The 16,455-nt window shown below is 38.4% G+C and overlaps 1 long non-coding RNA gene across 9 annotated transcripts in view; it reads left to right on the top strand.

Moving 5' to 3' along the window:
- Window positions 1-6,601, top strand: part of LOC138325210 (uncharacterized) — a 147,789-nt gene extending 141,188 nt beyond the window's left edge. For all 9 annotated transcript variants that reach the window (XR_011208738.1, XR_011208741.1, XR_011208740.1 and 6 more), the window contains one exon: window positions 5,768-6,601. This is a non-coding gene — a long non-coding RNA (uncharacterized lncRNA). The remainder of the gene's footprint in view (window positions 1-5,767) is intronic.
- The last annotated feature ends 9,854 nt before the right edge of the window (window positions 6,602-16,455 follow it).

Below are 16,455 nucleotides of genomic sequence, written 5' to 3'. Positions count from 1 at the left end.
ACCTGATTTTAGGACAGTTAGGACTTAGGACACCCTTACTTGACAACGTCCTCCACTACCCACCCTCTATTCCCCTTAATGAGGTAAGTTATATGTATTTGGAACAGGCTGTGACCTTGACAATGTGAAGGACAAAGTCTTCATGAGAGTATGTAACTGATGAGGCAGCCTTAAATTTCTACCCCACTGAGCTGAAGTACATCTATTTAAAAGCTATGTAAAAAGGCCAACAACATGTCTAGTTGCCCAATTCTACTTTGAGTAAAAAATCCAACTTCACAAGATCAACACTTGAAGTGTTAAGATCTCTGGCAGGGCTGAGTGGAACATATTTCAGCAATGTCATAAAAGTTTGAATTTAAAGTTAAGGTGGAGATGTATTGGATAAAAGGGCTTGTGTGGATGTTTAAATCAGATCTGATTATGTAGTCAAATAAACCTCTCTGTCTGGGACTGCTGTTGTCAGGTCACGGGTGCATAGTTACAGGGCAGGAAAGGGGAGACTACAGCTCTCAGGTCATAGGTGCATAGTTACAGGGCAGGAAAGGGGAGACTACTGTCCTCAAGCCATGGGTGCAGTATTTGAATTGGTCAATCTGGTGTGGAGCTGTATTGAGATGTTAATGGAGAACCACACACTTGATTCAGTGGGAGGCTGTGGCCTACTTAGTTTCCATTACTTGGATTATAAATAGATATATTGGTGCAGACTTGACCTTGTGTCTGATCCACCCTAGGTCAGACAGTATTGAGTACAAGTGATTGATTTCATATATACTCCACTTTATATCATAAAAGAAATGTAGTTCCATTTTCCTGTTAGTAGGGTATCAATCTTAGCATACCAGACAAGACCCAGACATAATCTAGAGTACGGGCTAAACAAATGCATCCTATATATCACCTGCACTAGTACACCTATACTAGGCAAACATCTGGGTCAAAGGTCTTCTCCAGGTCATAGGTCAATGTTTCATGTCATAGGTCAATACCTTCTGATGGTTATGATATGACTATCAAAGTCCTAGGTTAATATCCAGAGTAACTGGGTCATGTAAAAGTATTGAATTATGTTGGAATAATTTACCACCATCTCTCTCCAATGTCACTTTGGGGGAGTGCCTCTACTCTTCACCTTGACCTTAACTTAATTTGAGGTAGGAGAATGACTAAAATCCTCATGATATATAACATTTAGACAACTTAGCATGAATACACAGTTCAACAGATCCGCCACCATCAAAACTACGAATAAAACATTTAGACAACTTAGCATGAATACACAGTTCAACAGATCCGCCGCCATCAAAACTACGAAAAACAGGTAGGAGAATGACTGAAATCCTCATGATATATAACATTTAGACAACTTAGCATGAATACACAGTTCAACAGATCCGCCACCATCAAAACTACGAAAAACAGCATGTTGGACGGGAAATCAGATGTTTGGCGTCAAGGTCATATGACATAACAGAAAACATGTAACCATTAAATCAACAACTCTGGCATTTTATTGGATAATAGTTAAACTTTGCAGTTTCCTACGAAACCCCATGTAAAGGTGTAACTCTTTAGTTTTGAAGGTAAGAAATTTGATGGCTAAGGTTGATACCTGAAATTGATCGTCTGGTGCCTGCTTCATGGTGTCTATCAAGTCAAAACTGTTTGAAAAAAGAAGACTTATGTTGTTCTGTTGAATGTAAAATCAGAAAATATTAGTGATGCTGTTAATTCCATCTCAAGGTTAAATCTGGCATTTCTGCTTTCATAGGCCAAGTCACTGAACTTTTAACATCAACTTTTAGCCAAGATATGTATTAGCTCTCAATTTAAACTTGGTGGTCAGTTTGACCTGAAGTTTGACCTCTATATAAAAAGTGAAATTGACCAATGTGTATGAGCTAGATCTGCATTAATATGTTGGCTAGGGCTGTGATGTAACACGATTTAGGGACCAATTCTTTTGTCGTGAGTCATGCTATCCGGTCAATAACTCTTAACTTCAATTTGGAACAGAAAAATGTTTGGAGAGACAAGGAACACCAAAGATTGCTTTTATTATTAGGGAAGCATTGAATTTAGTGGCCGATATATCTAAAGGTAATGTCTTTGTTAGCCCTTGATGAAATAATAAAACATAAGTGTGTTAGGGTACTGGCTCACATGTCTGGGGATGGCCTAGTGGACAATTTGGCCGCCATAGACCATCTGTAAAATCCAATATAGAGTTCCATCAGCAGACGGGCAGTGCCGATCTCTATTACATTTGGGTATTTCCTCTGGCCGACTACTAGTTACCTCTGTGGACCCGTTGACCTCATAAATACATCATACTACAGGTATGACTTCATAGGGTAAAGGTAATATCAAAAGTGTAAAGGTCAAATCTTAACTCAATATCCGAGTCAAATGTTACGGTACAGAAGAAAAAAACACTTGTATAAAGAACTACACCATATGAAGCATGTCTATTATGAAAGTTACAAAAATGACTGAACAATATGACTGATCATATGGAAAACCTGTATAATATGACTGACCGTATAAAAAATCTGTACGATATGTCTGACCATATATAGAAAACCTGTACAATATGACTGACCATATAGAAAACCTGTACAATATGACTGCCCATATAGAAAACCTGTACAATATGACTGCCCATATATAGAAACCTGTACAATATGACTGACCATATAGAAAACCTGTACAATATGACTGACCATATAGAAAACCTGTACAATATGACTGACCATATATAGAAACCTGTACAATATGACTGCCCATATAGAAAACCTGTACAATATGACTGCCCATATATAGAAAACCTGTACAATATGACTGACCATATATAGAAACCTTTACAATATGACTGCCCATATAAAAAAAACCTGTACAATATGACTGCCCATATAGAAAACCTGTACAATATGACTGACCATATATAGAAAACCTGTACAATATGACTGACCATATAGAAAACCTGTACAATATGACTGCCCATATATAAAAAAACCTGTACAATATGACTGACCATATAAAAAAAACCTGTACAATATGACTGACCATATAGAAAACCTGTGTAATAACAAGACTAGAAAATCGACTTGTGATGACCGACAAATTTTCTTATATGATCAACATAAAGAATACTTGTCTGATGTTATGAACATTATAGAAAACTTGTATAATATGACCAAAAAGCGAAAACCTGTATAGTATAACCAAACTATAATAAAACTGTTCTAATGTGACCCATACTTTGGTTAGTTTAGATTTATGTCCTAATATTTGCATTTTCACTGCAATCCCACTATGTAACCTTACCAAGTGCAATCGCTCATTATGATGTCATTATCATTGTGACGTTACAAGTGTCATGCCAGCAATCATGGAAAATGGCTATGTTCCATCCTAGGTGTTAATGAATTCATTATAAATGCAAAATCCCTTGGTATTTCAACATAAAATTGTAATCAAATGTAAAAATAAGCATTGAACATCATTTGAATGCCAACTGGACAGAGGCAAATCCAGAGGAATTTGCCTCTGTCCAGCTGGCATTCATTTTGGCTATGAATGCCAACTGGCCAATATGAATGCCAACTGCAAGACGTTCAATGCTTAATGAACAGCCAGGGTCATGTAAGGACATGGCAGGTTTTATGGTGGAGAAAAACCACTGACAAGCGGTCAGTACCTGGCAACTGCCCAACTTGGGATTCAAACTCATGACCCAAACTCATGACCCAGAGGTGGAGGGCTTGTGGTAATATGATGGGTTATCTTAACCACTCAGCCACCGCAGCCCCTGTGACTAATTCTATATAAAAATTGCATATCATTGACACCTTGTCCAAAGTGATCTGTCTTGATGTTACAATCCTCATAGAAAGCCTGTGTTTGACCAACTCTATAGGAAACCTGTAAAATACAGCAATTGCTGATTAGTTAAGTTTTAGGTAGATTATAGACTATTCTACTCATTATGGCTGTAGTAGATATGTTGATGATAACCTGGACACTTTTAATTGTTCTATAAAGAGAGTTATGACCCAAAGCTCCTGTTGTGTCTAGGACTGATTTAGAGATTTTTCTGCTCCAACTGCAGATGTTTCATTTATTATTGTATGGTTATTAAAAGAGGTTTGAAACAAGAGGAAGCCGTTTGATAAGTTTGATGTTTAGGGATATGATAAGAGCAGAGACAGACATATATCTACCCCCTCCCCTCCCCTGTTTCGGTTCATCTCACCAATGCCAAGCATGCAGCTCCCAGACCATGTGCTCTCATTCCAAACCATTGCCATGATATACATTTTAATTTTTTCCATTCCATTGCAGCAGTAGGGAATAAAAGTAATCAAAGCAAATGTTTATTGTCAAAAAAAATGGTTTAATATATCATTAATGTTACAAGTCTGTGTACGTGTTTCCTTCCTGCAGTCTGATGCTTGGCAGTGTAGATTCTTATAATAGTCATTTCGCATGTTTTGATGTCTGCTGCTCCATCTGCTCAGAAAGGGGATGTCCCATTGTACGTGGAATTTTCTGGTAACCACATAGACCAACCAAGCTTTAAATTGAATAAAAAATTGATGTGTTGTATGGGGGCCAGAAATTATTGGCAAGGACAGGTTATATTGTCACCTTGGCTTTGATATGATCGTCATTATTAAAGGTCAAAGGTCATGTCGGAGAATAAATTCTATAATTCATCTGTCAAGGTCGGTCACCACAAGGATTGAAACAACGCTTCTGAATTTCTGTAGGTTTTGTATCTTAGTTTCTGTGCCATTCGGTTTCCTTGATGGCCATCTGGCTGAATGATATGATTCTGATACATGGTTTTAGTTAGACTATGTCTTTGTCCTTAGGAAGCTTGAACTTCATTTAGTTTAAAAGTAAAAGAAATCTAAATATCTTGCTCTTATGTTGCCTGAATTTTATGCAGACACCATATAAGTATTTCTATGTCGGTGTCAATATGACGTCCGCTCAAGTTTTCTGTGTGATAACTTAGCTCTAACTGACTTCACTCCTTCCATACCAGCAGTGCTTGCTTCAGGGACTGCTTTGTAGGTTTGAAGGTAAAAGGTCAAGGTCACTACTGCTAAAAATAGAAAAGTCACTTTTCAGTGTGATTATTTATACTTCACTCCTTCCATACCAGCAGTGCTTGCTTCAGGGACTGCTTTGTAGGTTTGAAGGTAAAAGGTCAAGGTCACTACTGCTAAAAATAGAAAACTCACTTTTCAGTGTGATTATTTATACTTCACTCCTTCCATACCAGCAGTGCTTGCTTCAGGGACTGCTTTGTAGGTTTGAAGGTAAAAGGTAAGGTCACTACTGCTAAAAATAGAAAACTCACTTTCCAGTGTTATTGAGATCCCTTGGGCGGATTAAACTCGTACAAATCCCTCTCACCAAAAAAACAAAAACAAAAAAACTTGCTATAGATTGTGTTAGGTCAGATAACAAAAAGTCATGGTCATTTACTAAAAATAGACAAATGTTTTGTGCAATTTTTGTTGAATTTCTAGCTTTGTTTCTTCATTTTCATGTTTTCAGGAAATCTGCTGTCTGTGCTGGATTAAAATCCTCTTTCTATATTGAGAGCTTTCTTCCTTATTGAGTTTACCTCCATGTGAATGCCTGTGTATTGAGATTTTCCCTAGGTGTTGGGGAGAGCTATATTCTCTGTACAGCTGAGAGAAGCCTGTATCACAGATGACTGCTAAAATTGCCTTATTTTTATTTGCAGGTGTAGTGACCTGAAAGTCTGGTGTCTGTAGAGGCCTAAACACTAACAGTCTATGCCAGATATTGAACTGTAAGGGTATTGACGGAAGCCTCCCAGTTTATCTACGATAATGTTTCTAGTGCAGAAAAGGTCTTCACCGGTTTCTGTGCCACGCATTCTGTGCCAAAGCCAGATAATTTACCTAGGGAAATACATTTTTGGGGAAAACCACATTTCTGAAATGAGAGTATTGCCTGACTGACCTAGATGCAACGATGGTGAGGGGGTCAGTGACATGGTACAGCAGCTGGACATCTGACCAGCTGAGGGTCACATCCTACAGAGATAAGGAGATTATATAGAGAGACAATACTGTGTATATCAACTGGAGGCAAGGAACTGTTTGGATGTCACCCAAGTCTTGTGATTATCCAAGAATTAGCCGGAGTTTGTGCTCAAGAGGTGGCATGACATTGACATTATTAGCTGTAATGTCACAGTCCTCCTTAATTCTTTGCTGGCAGCAGTTAAGACCACCTGTTATCATCGAACATCTGGAATTCTCCAACTTTAAATTGAATTATGTTTTTAAAAATATTTGAAAATACTGTCGTGTAAGATTGTAATATATACAGAGTTGTCATTTGTAATATAAGTCTTGGAATAACACAGTATCAAAAAAATATTAGGAATGAAATTCAAGGAAAATAATACTGTTATGTAATATTGTTATGAAGTCTTGGAATATCACAAAATTCTAGAATAAAATTTCAAAGGAAAACATTATGTAAATTGACAGTTGACATGCACTGAATCTATTTACGTACAGTAAATAATTAAATCAATACAGATTTGTTTCTTGCTTTGTATTTCTTAGTTATCATAAAGGGTCAACTTATCCCAGGAAGAAATCTGAACCAGATGATGGCTAATTAGTATCAGGTCAAACTCCTGTAGCGGTCAGTATCGATATGGTCATGATGCGAAAAGGACAGCATGTCCGAGTGGTCATTCTCCCGAAAGTATTGACTGATAGCTGGTCAATGGCCTATACAGTCAAGAATTCATAACACCAGGCAAATATTTCCTCAGCCATAGTAAAAAAAAACACACACACACACAAACACCTGCTCCTAGGATATAGCCAGAGCAGTGACCAAAGTGTGTAAATAAATGATATCCTTTCTGGCTGCCTAATCACTGCAATAATAGGTTCAATTACTATACCAATAAAAAGCTGGGGGGTTTATCATTAGGGGATTGGAGGGAGGTCTGATTGGAGTTATAATTACCTGATTTCTGAATGGATTATGATGCAATAAATAACTTAATAAATAACACCAGGTTAATAAACTGATAAACGTACCTGTCTTACGTTTACATCAGCATTTTAATTATACATACCAGGATATTTAAAATGTTGAGGATAAGAAATAAGGAGACAGGTACCATTCAACCCATCTGGTCTTGTCTAAATGTCATGGAAATTTAATTTGGGGGGGGGGGGGGTATATTATTAAAGTTGTTTGGGGTTTTAGAGCTGAGGTACCAAATTTCTTCACAGGGTTCCGTTCACTAATGAAACATAAATTTAAAAAAAAAATTAAATTAATCAAATTATTATATGAAGCATCAACATAATTATGCTGCTTTCAAATATCAATATGAACTACAATGTAGCTGCTACATTAAACGGTTGTCAACATTTGTGTATGACTGGCTACTTTTACTGACTTTCTCCAACATGCATTATAACACGAAGTCGCCAAAATGATGTTGTTCATAATCTCTAAAGGTAGAATGACCTTGGTTCTCCAAATCTCATTCATGGCTAAAATCTAGAACATCATTGATCTAAGCTGTTAATAGGCAAATCACAATCAAAACATCAAATTAAGCCTCAGCGTTATCAACATTCTACACTTGTAATTGTGTTACACCAAGGTTTACATTGGCAGTCGAGGACTATATACAGTCCTTGTCTATCTCCGCTATATGTTATCCATCGTGATGTAACTCCAATCTCACAATCAAATATAAACCCTACACAGAGTCATGTTGTTTTAATTTACTGCTGCTAGATCAAAATAGACACACAGGCCACTAACTTAACGAGAATCTCTACCTCTGAGAGAATAACACTTTACAAACATATTAAAATTATTTTGATGCCGGAAAAAAATGCTAAGGACCTTTGTACTATGGCTTTTTTAATAGGACCGAATGAAAAGTTCTCAGGAAGTACAACGTATTGTCTATCGTCTTATCTCTGGAGGTTGTGGGAATCGGAGGCGAAAGCTTTCATATCATTTATGAACAACACATGCATTTTATCATGGCAACGAATAGTGTACATTATAGACACATGTGATCATAGGGACACACACACTCGGGTAAATCATGACATTCATAGTTAAATGTATGACGTCATAGTCTAATTAACTAGATATGACACTACAATATAAGGGAAAGCACCTTGTGAAGGTCATTGTGTGCTGGGCTGAGTGTAACATTCAAAGAAAAGAAAAGAACTTGCAACACACAAAGTCAAATGAACCAGTAAGCTTAAGGCACACATTAAAAGAAATATCATCACACTTACAAATGCATGGATAATTTGCATCATTCAAAGTCCTATTAACGCTTATAAATAGTTCTTGACCAGAATACAGACATTTTTAAATTATGACATTCATAGTCATATAGACAGATTGTGACATTTTCTGGCCCCAAATTCTTCAAATAAATTTAACTTAAAAACAGACAGGTCAAGATTTTTGACGTACTGGTATTTTACAATAAAACAGATGTATATTACATAAATTTTGATCGAGTCATCGTTTTTTGTTTCCAGAAAAAGGGGACCAGAACACACGTTTCCTGTCATACGACCTTAAAAGTATCTCGTGCAATTCATTCTCAGCTCTTTGACAGTACATATCTGAGCCTTATATTAGCTGTTCTCTATTTGCACTATGTAAGTTAACATTAGCTTAGGGGTGCATGCATACTGGACTCAATGCGGTCAGAGTTAAGTCTCCAGACCAGTGACCCTGGACGACTTAGAGCTTCCTGTGAATAAATTTCCTAGGTTAAAATAACACAAAAACAACTTATGTTGGGCAAACTCCTCAATAAAAATAACCCAGCAAAGTCCTCAGAACCTTATCAAGACAGGAATAAGAAATATGGCCTTCTGGGAAGAAGAAGGTTATGAGAGGCCACAGGTATGTCTGATATGCTTGGCTGCCTCGGAATTATTACAGATGTGAAGAATCAATTATAAAAAGATCAAGCATGTGTGTATACATCAAAGTAATACCAGTGTTTTTATCCTGTTGTATATAAGCTGTCAGAAAAGTGCTCATTTGTGATTATAATTATTATGTATTTTTTACGACTGGCTTGGGGATATTATGGGAGACGACTCTTTAGATGTGACAACGCTAACGGACATACAGGTACACAACCGGTATACCTCAGTGACCAGGTAAATAGCTGGTCAGACATTGGACAATAGTGTCCAAATATGGTACTTGCTACAGGAACAATTTCATTGACAAACTGAGGAAATTTGGAGATGGCGTCGTTGATGCATCAAACTGTTTATCTTTGAAGTTCCTAATGAAGCAATGCATTCCAGCTTAGAAAAATGAAGTATATTGACAGCCCTTAACAAGTGTAATGAGCAGGTCCAGTGAACCTTTTAATTTCAAACTGATGATAATGGGCTGGCCCCATTGAACATTTGACTTTCAGGTGATCAGGCCTTAAGAATCAGCAGTATTTTATATGCCATTTGAACCTTTTATGAAAATGAACAGCTGAAATGATAAATGTTAATGATCAGTAACTTACAGGCCTTATCAACCACATGTTCAAGTCGAATGAACTCTTTGCTTAGAATGAACAGACCTTCTCAACCTTTTGCTTCAGAGTGATTGGTATGTTCCATGTCTATTACCAATACCCTAAGTTTTATAAGTATACCTACTAAAAGTACAGTAGTATGCCATATGGACCACCTAATTAATAGAAACCAATCAGCTTCATGGACCTCTTGATCAAATTTAGGTAGCATAGTCCATTGATCTCTTGATTACAATATAGAAACCATCAGGCCTTATGAACCTCTTGATGAAAAATAAAAGAAACTAATAGGCCTCATCGACCTCTTGATTACAAAAAACAGTAACAGTCGGACTTCTTGGTGAAATTTAACATAAACTAACAGCCTCATGAACCCTTTGGTGACAATTAATAGAAACTAACAGGTCTCGTGGACCTCTTGGTAACAATTATACAGGAACTAACAGGTCTCATTGACCTCTTGTCAAAACGACATTAAGTATATCAAAACAGGCCTCTTGGACCTCTTGATAAAGCCCAACGAACCCCTATTTTAGGACATTCTGACCAATCAAGTCAACCTTGCTGTACCTAATCTGTGTTGACCTACATGTGAATGTCATACTTACTGCAGCGCATGATGCTGATCTCCGACCACCAGAGGTCAGTGGCTGACCGGGTACACACCCACCTACCAGGCGGGGCATTACCTAGTTAATTACGTTATACAAATGTCAACAATGGTATCCGGGTCGTATTACCCATATATACTCGCGCCATCAAAGGAAACTCGTTAAAATATATGGTATGAGAACGGAATATTGACCGATTGACGAGTTGGTCTTGTTATTGACCGGACTCTTACGTATATGTCGAGCTAAATATGGAACTCGTTACATTTCTAAGGCTTTTATGAACGGACACAAAACGGGTTCAAATAATATGTGTCAAGTACTAGCGACTCGTATCATATAATAGTTGTATCTATCTGACTTGTGTGTACGTGCTAACGACACCATGATGTCTTTCACATTGGCACGATTGACAATTGATTGGACGCAATAAGCATGGACGTTCCTGCAAAAAGCTATACTCTTTCACTTCGGTTGCGAAATCGGAATTTGTTTCTTCCGTTTTTGTATCGCCCGCGACGATAGTTCGCGAAGGTGATAGATACTATGGTGTTACTTTTCCGGCGGCGGTGGTGTCGTCAACATTTCATTTTAAAGTTTTCCGTTTAGCTCTGTTTCTCAAAAACTATATATCCAATCCTAACCAAACTTTAAACATATCTGAAGGACATCATTATCATCTCAACACACATATTTGTTGCAGGATTCATTTCAAGGTGTGGGATTCAGAGGCTGTGAAACTTACTGATGCTAAAGTATATTTTTTCTTCTTTTTATATTCCTCAGATGTTTTTAGATTTTCCATTATAGTTATGTAATTAATCAAAAATGCGGTCCGGACGATACTTACAATTACACGAATGCCGAAATGTTTACATAGCACTCGAGCCGTTTCATCTAAATGATTTGATATTACTTCGAAAGATATTTCGAGAAATCATATAACGAGGGTTTCCCTATTTTTGGTTTTTACCTAAAAATGTTCTGAATCAGTCTGAGGTTCATATCGAGAGCGTAGTCACCGAAATAAGTAACCGTCGATGATGTCTGTAACGTTCGATACAGTGCGCATTTTGACCGAAAAAGAGAATGGCCGATGATTGTGTCTAGGAGCGAAATTAAAGGATTGTAGTTCAGCTGTGTAATAAGTCTGGCGTTATTGTGTAAGATTAGGGAGGTGCTATTACGGACCCCGGGAGGTCTGTATATGTCTTGAGTAAGTTCATGGAGTTTTTATGGCCTAGTTCTGCTCCTAAAATAGCCCCGTCTGTTATCGGTGTGTAACCCTTCTACTAGACATACACCCCATATTAATCTGAAATCGGAATTCTATACGACGGGAAAAAATCAATGTTCCTACTGAGAAGGGAGAAATAAAAAGCAATGTTTATATATATTTATATATGTCGTTTTATGGGTTAGCTGGGAGCTGAGAGTGCTATGTCTGTAACTAAACTTGTACTTTAAAACCTTGCAGGCGGGTCTGTGTTTATGTTCGGAACAGTCACCTCAAGAGTATGTTTGTGTTAAGTCAATCTCTTACTTCCGTACCTCGGCGCCAAGTGATATTTTATGAAAACAAACTTTGCCGATACTATCTCCGGGTATCGGCTCGAGATTCTGACCGTCAATACGTTTTGCGCTGACGTAGCTGATCGATATTACGTCACGCGAGCGTGCGCTGGCCGCTCGTGCACGTTCGCTTGGTCATTCACTGCTGGTTTCAGCCCACACGTATTGAGAGTGTATATCAGATAGCAGAAGATAGTTGGGAATCTTGCCATATTGTTCATATAGTTTTAAGTCGTTAACCCTGGAAACCATCACAATATTTCAGTAAATAAGTCATGAAAATCACCAGATTCATCAAACGCGCGGACGGACACTTGTTGTGGTAAAAACCACTAACTAATTGCTTGGGGCGGATTGATACACAATAATTGTAACTTTATCTATACGACAATGAGTGATTGTAAATGCTGGTCAGTAACCTTGCGCGCTGACAAGTAGGTCGCTAGTTCTCTATATCAATACAGTGACCCGCATCGCCAATATTATGTCCCTATTCCGATACAACACACGTGTGAATCTATATTCGGCCGCAACAAGGGGCAAGGCCGCACGAGATGTTATACCAGTATGACGTCAAAACCTATTGAGCGTTGTAATCCGTGTTTATTTTTGATCCAGCTTCTCGCCGTGGCAGACAATCTTCTGGAGCAGGTTCCATTGAAATGCTCCAATATTGGGTTGACTCCCTCCGACCTGCTGTACTTTTTAGAAACAATAACTGCCAGAGAATGTGAATTATTGATATGGTTCCAGTGTTCTCATATAACCCCATATACCGTTAATATAACCCGTATATCGACAGATTGACCCGAATACACGTCCGTTTGTAGTTCTATCACACCCACACACACCAATTCACCCCTCCAACTGCCTCTCCGAACACTAAACTGTGCCCAACCCCTTGTACACATCTGTACGCATATTCGTATGTACACTGTGCCTGATTTTCCTTTTTACCTCTTTGCTCTTTCTTACACCTTTGGACATTTCATTGTACTTGGAAAGTACAAACATTCCGATCAGTCCTTCCGTCTGATCAACCGAGAGCCTTGTTGGCCATCTCCAGCGACTTCTGGTTCTTGTATAGTACACGTTCCCATCAGCGGAAAAAGTATTTCACCAGAACCATATGTGTTTCTGATACATGTATATAGATCCGTTTGGTGCATCCAGGTAATATTTCATAAGTTTTATCAGCCTTCCGCTTTATTTGCCATGTTTATGGAAATTAGTTTTCCCTTTGTGCTTTGTTGAAAGACATTTGACTTTCCGGGAGCTCCATGGTTGGGAACTTACCCAGCCCGGGATGATCTATGCTATTGGTCTCTTTGGACTAGGAAACTGTCTTGACTTTGGTTTGGTTATGATGTATAGTAACCTTTCAGCTTTACATGTAATTGGAAGTCTGGGCTTGATTTGCTTTCTACAATTGTCAACCGGAACTGAAACACGGCCGGAAGCTTCTCCGAACCGGAAGTTATATGTTTTGTGTTATGCCAAATCAGGCAGATTTCAGTTCCGACAGATGTCGTCCACAAGTGGATGTGATTGTTTTAGTGTAGAACATGTGATTGGAATAATTTAGATCCGCTGATGCTTTAGTCGTTGGGGTTGATAAGGTGAACGTGTAAAGCGCGGCGTGGCCAATGTTTATGTATATTGTGACAAAATGTCGTGTCTATTTTTCCTGACCTCCAGTCTGTCTGGGCGACAATTATTTGCCCTGTAGCCAGGATTGATGGTGACGTCACAGACCAATCAGTGCCCCGTGTCCGTCTGAGACGGGATAATTAGTTGATTAGGTACGCCGTCTTATTGAGGTCAACTGGCTATTGGGGGCCACTTCTAGTCGGGAGATCTGGTGGTGTCACTTGGTCTACCTGTAGACAATCTATCGATCAGTGCTTCGTAGAACATTACACGTGATTTTACACCAAAGACAAGGTCAAGGACGACTTCAGCGTAAAACAATAAAAAAAACTACTGCTTTGTATGCGTCATCTTTCTACTTGAACCAAAGTCAAGGACAGCAGAAATATCAACAATCTGAAAAATCAAAATCAAACATTACAACTCTCTTCACATTTTCGATATTTTACATTCTGAACAGTTGAATTAAGACACTAATAATGTTAATTTAAAATATTGCGATTAAGCCCTAATGGGAGGCATGTCAGTGACGTCACAAGTGTCACATCCAACAGGGGCTGGTATTATGTCCCTTACAATGGGGCACGCCTTTTTACACCTATACGAACCCCGGGGCTGTTCATACTACGACACACTTCCATAGCTGTCCCTAATCCTTAACACCTTATAAACTGATATCAGCCGTTGTCATCAGCCAAACCCGAATTTTGAGTCTTATTGCTCATTAGACATGTGACACTGTTCGCTGACGTCCGTATGGTCAGTCTGGACTGACCACTGGTACGTCTGGACGCTGACAGGTCTTCTGGTAGTGGTCAGTTCGACGCTGGTGGTCTTCGAACCTATGATGAGTACGGAAGGTTCAAGCCGCAGTTAGGAAATCTGGACTACGTTCTGTGGTGCCATGGTAACCATTTTGTCAGTTACTCCCGACATCGAGGACAGATATGTTGATGTTCTGGTGAATCAGTAACGTACTGACGGGTCGCATTACGTGCCAAAACTGTATCGTGTTTAATCAAACTTCAGCATTCTAAAGACTATATCATGACATTCCAAAGTTCGAGAAACTCCCATTAGTATATTTCAAAGATATTCGAAGGTCGGCAATTCCTGGGATTCCAACCTCAAACTCCATATGGTTGCAAACCCCAAAGAATATCGCCTTCATTCGAAACCGATTAACATATCGAAACCATACACAAATATCCGACTTAAAATGAAAGAAAACCATAAGCTCCGGTAGAGTAAGCGTGCGATGCATTCGGAAACCTCGTATAAACATGATAAAGGTGTTGCACCTACAAACGGTGGCGGATTATACACGTATTTCAAAACTGGTCACCAAAATACACAGAAGTATAACGTTTGTCACTGTTTAACGAGAGGAAGTCACGTGACAAATACCGTCCCTGGTGGGATTTCATTAGAGAAGTTGGATGAAATGTAGTTTAGATGCCCCTATAAACCACTACTAACCGTCACTTCCCCGTGTTAAAACAACCGACATGTATACCGTGTAGATTTATCCCGTGTGTCTGACAACTCCCATTGACACTAGCTATATACATAATAATATTGACAAGTACGTATGGTAAACGCCGACCAGGAATGTGTAGAATGACTGGCAAAAAAAGTACCACAATAGTTAGCAAACGTGCCAAAATGTATTCTACTTATGTTGGGAATTGTCGCCCGCCGCTACATGTCTGCACCTCAGCCTATTACACCAAACAATTAACTGATCCTGAGGCACTCTGAGTAATTAAGGCTAATTTACACAGCAGTTGACTTACCTTTCTATATACCAAGTCTCTCTAATACCTTCCATACAGCCGAGAGCCTGCCATGGCAGCCTTTGGGTTAGGCAGAATGATGGCGAGAAGAAGACGATGATGATGGGATGTCACTGTTTGGTATCATCAAACACTTACTCTACAGATACAATAGGTGTTCCGCCATAAAACGCGTTCCCTGTTAACAGTGAAAGCTATTTACCCCCTCCCTTTTTTTATTCTAAATTCTTTCAAAATTGACAACATTTAATTGAACATTTCTATCCGCTATCATCAACATGACATACAAAAAAAGAGAATATCATCAATGCTGTAGCGTGCCATGGTTTCCTTATTGAATCATTCTGCCTTGGTAAGGCAGTTATAAATCCAATGAATGAAAACTGAGCCTATTTAATGTCCAATAAAACATATCATCTGGATGTTCTTTGAGTTGTTGCACCACGATCAAATGCCAACTTTGTAGTCTTGCCGGGATTAGGTATCGGCACAAAGTTATTCTGTGGATAAAAAAGATCTTATGTCCAACAGAATATTCAGTGGCCAAAACCCTGGTATCCAAAATTCTGGTACTTTGCATAGATAACCGAGCAGAAAGCGCTACATTGAACCATTCTTGGAGAAAAAATTGACTATTTTTTCCAGACATCGGATACAAAAGGCAAACTTTGCTTGGTATAACTTCATTGTTGTTTAGATAGCATTGAAGTGAGGTGCTAATATCAACGGACCGGATGTAGTCATATACGGTGACAAGAAATATAATGGTTCTCCATGGCCATTGTACTTCCGGTCAGTATACACGTATATTCTGCCAACATTATTCCCACTTCATTTTTAAGTTTTCCGTTAACTCTACAATGAGAAAAATTTTCTTTGATAGTCATAAAGACGTAATAAGCCACCATCTAACAGATTTGGAAAATTTAATACGAGTCTTGTCTTCTAACGATCTAAAACTTCTGCAGGATTTAGGCCTCTTTGTTAAAAATTCATTTGAATTGAGGAAAGCTTGCTTGATAAATGTATAAGTTGCTGTTTTGATCTACTGTGTGTTATGTACATGTATGTTTTGCTATCGATTCCTTTTGTATGGATGTAAGGAAGCAATAAAGTTGAATTGAATAATATTTGCAATGAGACATGGTGTTTGGAATTAAATGCATCCCTAAATTTGCGAGACATTTTCATGTGTTTGATTATTTGGTAG

Source organism: Argopecten irradians, chromosome 6, assembly GCF_041381155.1.
Source record: "Argopecten irradians isolate NY chromosome 6, Ai_NY, whole genome shotgun sequence".
In the NCBI taxonomy this organism is placed as follows: Eukaryota; Metazoa; Mollusca; class Bivalvia; order Pectinida; family Pectinidae; genus Argopecten; species Argopecten irradians.
This window is presented reverse-complemented; position numbering and strand designations above follow the sequence as displayed.